The 4273-nt window shown below is 41.8% G+C and overlaps 1 non-coding gene across 1 annotated transcript; it reads left to right on the plus strand.

The window, feature by feature from the left end:
* Positions 1-3429: 3429 nt before the first annotated feature.
* On the plus strand, positions 3430-3534 carry LOC122555977. The gene has a single exon (XR_006313410.1). It is a non-coding gene; the product is annotated as a U6 spliceosomal RNA (small nuclear RNA).
* The last annotated feature ends 739 nt before the right edge of the window (positions 3535-4273 follow it).

Consider the following 4273-nt stretch of genomic DNA (forward strand, 5'->3'; position numbering starts at 1 on the left):
GGCTCTTGCCCGAAACGTCGATTTTACTGCTCCTCAGATGCTGCCTGAACTGCTGTGCTCTTCCAGCACCACTAATCCAGTATTTGATGGATGGCAGTTATAGGAAGGGGGGAAAGTCTCAGATACAGTCACATAGATGGGTTAACTACAGGAAAGGTAAGAGAGGTAGACAGCTAGAGCAGGAGCCTTCTGTGGCTATACCCATTTCAAACAAGTATGCTGTTTTGCATTCTCAGGAGAACGTAGCACAAACAGCCAAGTTCCTGGTATTGAGACTGGCTCTAATGCAATGAGGGGTACGTCGGGTTCTAAGAGATCAATTGTGTTTGGGGATTCTCTAGTCTGAGGTACAGACAGACGTTTCTGTGGCCAGCAGTGAAAAATCAGAATGGTGTGTTGCTTCCCTGGTGCCAGGATCAAGGATGTCTCAGACAGGGTGCAGGAATGCGCTGAGCTGCCTTCTTGAACATCTACAGTCCATATACTGGACCTACAATTGCATTAAGGAGCGAATCCCAGGAATTATTCTTCTATTCATTCACAGGATGTGGGTATTGCTGGCTAGGTCCGCATTTATTGACCAGGGGGCAGTTAAGAGCCAATCACACATGTAAGCCAGACTAGGTAAGGATGACACTTTCTGTCCCTAAAGGACATTAGTGAATCAGATGGGTTTTCCCAAGAACAGTCAATGGTTTCATGGTCATCATTAAACTCTTAATTCTGGATTTATTAAGAGCTAAATTCAAATTCCACCATTAGCCATAGCGGGATTGGAACCTGGGTCTCTGGATTGACAGCCCAGTGATAAAGCCTCTTTGCTATCACATCCCCTTGCCCCAGTAACAGTAAAGGAAAGATGGGTAGTACATTCACATAAACCTCGCTATGCACTTTAGGAATAATATTTTGATTTGAATCACTTGAGTGAAATTTTGTTGTTGGAAGTGCATGCCGAAACAGCAGACAGATGTTTCACACAGTTTTGCAGCTGTTGACTGGCATTTTTCACAATCAAAGGATTATCCAATTTGCGTCATCACTGATCTGAAGTAGGAAAAGTAGTAAGTATTTTGCATTCTGTAAACTCCCACAAGGAGCAACAAGATAACAACCAATCTGCATTGGTGATACTGGTTGAGGGATAAATCATAGCCTGGACACTGGGGAGAAATGTCTCAGCACATCTTCAGATCGTCCCCTGAGATCTTTCATATCCATCTGTTTTCTGTCCCACCAGTAAGCACCTCTAGAAGTGCTGCACTCCCTGGAGTTTATGTTAGTTCCTCTGGAGTGAGAGATTGAGCCTACAGCCTTCCCTCTAACCATTCAAAGAGGGACCAACAGAGCAATGGTTGACATCATTGCAAATTAGTCTTCAGCAAATGTCTGATTGTGATGTCTGGAATGTTAGGATTCAATCAGTCATTGAATTAGTTGTGGTTCAAATTGATTCATTTCACGTGCTGCAATTTGTCTCAGGCAATGAAAGGATTCCATTTTCACCTTACGATCAAAGTACAATGTGACAATGCCACACTTGTTTCAAGAAGCACTTAGGATGTGATGAGGAAACATGCTCTGAGTGTTAACAAAAGCCCTCAGTCATGACATTGAAGTATAGGTCTTCTTTCATCGAGGTGAAAAGCCTTTGTACAGCTCCATGTCTGCTTTGTGAAAACAGAGGTGTACCTATTCATTGAGTGATCCTCTAATGAAAAGCTGGATGATTTAAAACAGATTGCATTGAGTTTTCTTTGATCTATGCACTTCCATTGTTGGGGGACCCAAGACCTATTTATTCACATGAATTGGGTAGGATCATTTTCAATATTAATGCTCTGGACCAAAGATGATTTTGACACATTTTTCTGGTGTGTTAAAACTCTGTTCCACAATATGTGCTTATAAATTGTAGTTTGCACATACTGGGACTTCTACTTTGGTGCTTCAGGTGATTTTTTTTTGTTTACGGAAGGCAATATTTTAATCATCAATAATGGGTAATTTTCTATTCATCACCCTCATTATAAAGTCTCTCAAAGCAAGATTATGGAGCTCAGAACCAGCAATTCTGTCTTATAAAGTGCTATCTCCAATCTTTCATGTACAACTGAAATAATATCTTTATATTTCTGATGCACATTTTACAGCCCTGTGGAATTCAAACAACATTTGGAAGTTGTTTGATTTGCCTACTAGTCTGATCCTATTCTTAAGGTATGAACTGAAGTGATAGTCTTTCATGAAAGGTGTTGGCCTAGAAACAGCACAGGGGTCAGAGCCTACACAGGGTCTTAGGGCTTGAGGGAGGCCTGTTGACAAAAGTTGGATATCCCATGCAGCTGACCAGTCAATACCATTGGAACTGGGGGGCTAACTCTCACTGCAAGGTGTTGAGAGAAGGTCAGAGCACACAGGAGATGGTCACCTTTTGTGATAGACAATCCAGATTGGGTTTGAGTTGGTAATCATTGGAAGACATTTTTAGAAGTTTATATTTACTTGATACTACAGAACCTGAGTACTATTGATAAAAAGAGATATAGTGCAGGCATGTTTTGTCATGCACTCATCAGGAGAGAATTGCAAGAATATCAAGTCTCAATTTGCACCAGGTGAGCAAAAGAGCACTGATTTTTTGGCAAATTGGACTCTAATTGATGAAGGTGTTGCCATGGAGAATGCAGTAGGAACAATTATCCCCCCCAAGCTTTTGTTTTCATTCAAAAAGTCAAGTTGGTCAAGGTGCTATGATAGGGAATATACCAGGGTACAGTTGTCCTCCAAGTTTTGTTTAACTGAGAAAAGGTTTATGTTCCTTCCTGGACATGTTCCTTCTGCTCATAGAGGACAGAGGCCTGTGCATGAGCATGTCTAGTTTCCAGCAAACAGGGGGTAGACCACGCTGTCAGTTTGATCAATAATCTAACATCAGTTATTGGTGCAATATCTAACACACTCAGGATTGTGCATTTATGCAACATTTTGGGCATAACCCCTCTTCAATATTGAAGAAAGGTTATGCCTGAAACATCAACTCTCTTGCGCCTCTGATGCTGCCTGACCTCTTAGTACTGAGCCCACATCAATATTACTTTTTGTTGCTATGAATTGCAAAAGATCACTTTCTGCATGGGCACCCAAGCCTACAGAGAAAGTGTTACGGACTACTGCCTTCACTGTTTGAGTTCATGTATATCTGGACATCAGGGTGCATCTAGGAAAAATTAACAAACAGCAAAATTCATAGCCCACTTTGGAGGAGCCTCTGTGGGAGAGTGCACAGCACAGGAACAGATAGATATATAGTTTTTAAGTGTAACCTTGCTGTAAATCTACAATGTTTGTGAGAAGTTTTGTAGCTCGGGTGCTCGTTGTTGTGGTTCTGTTCGCCGAGCTGGGAATTTGTGTTGCAAAAAATATGGGACGCTTCACGGCAGCACATATACTAAAATTGGAATGATACAGAGAAGATTAGCATGGCCCCTGCGTCGGGATGACACGCAAATTCGTGAAGCGTTCCATATTTTTGGTGACACAAATTCCCAGCTCGGTAAATCTACAATAATGAGTCGGGTGGGTTTTTCTCTTGATTATGTGTTTTATTGAGATCTGTCTCTTGACTAAATTTTAAAAATATAAACCATAACTACTGAGTTAGCCTGGAGCACTGCTTTTTTTTTAAAAGAGCAATAAGATTGTGCTAATTTCTGGGTCTGTAGATTGTGATGGAGCAAAGATGGCCTTTAGTAGATGTGCTCTGCCTGTCAGATGTAGGAGATTAGGGAGGGTTTCCATGTTACTGATAATTATGTCTGCAGGAAGTGTCTTTGGTTGTGAATCCAGTTATATCACATGGATCGGTTGGAGCAGCAATTAGAGGCAAGAAGGAATTTACAAGAGCTAGCGGTTATGGAAAGGAAGAAAAGCTGCAGATACAGTCAGGTCGATGGGTTAACTCCAAGAAAGGTAGGAGAGGTAGGCAGATAGTCCAGGTGTCTTCTGTGACTATCACTATTTCAAACAAGTATGTGTTTTGGAAAATGTAGGGAGTGATGGGCTCTCAGGGGAATGTAGCATGAACCACCAAGTTTCTGGAAATGAGGGGCATGTCAGGTTTGAAGAGATCGATTGTGATAGACGACTCTCTAATCAGAGACACAGACAGATGTTTCTGTGGTCAGCAGTGATAAATCAGAATGGTGTGCTGCCTCCCTGGTGCCAGGATCAAAGATATCGTGGAGAGGGTGCAGAATTTCTCAAAGGTGAG

This window comes from Chiloscyllium plagiosum, chromosome 1, assembly GCF_004010195.1.
Source record: "Chiloscyllium plagiosum isolate BGI_BamShark_2017 chromosome 1, ASM401019v2, whole genome shotgun sequence".
NCBI classification, from domain to species: Eukaryota; Metazoa; Chordata; class Chondrichthyes; order Orectolobiformes; family Hemiscylliidae; genus Chiloscyllium; species Chiloscyllium plagiosum.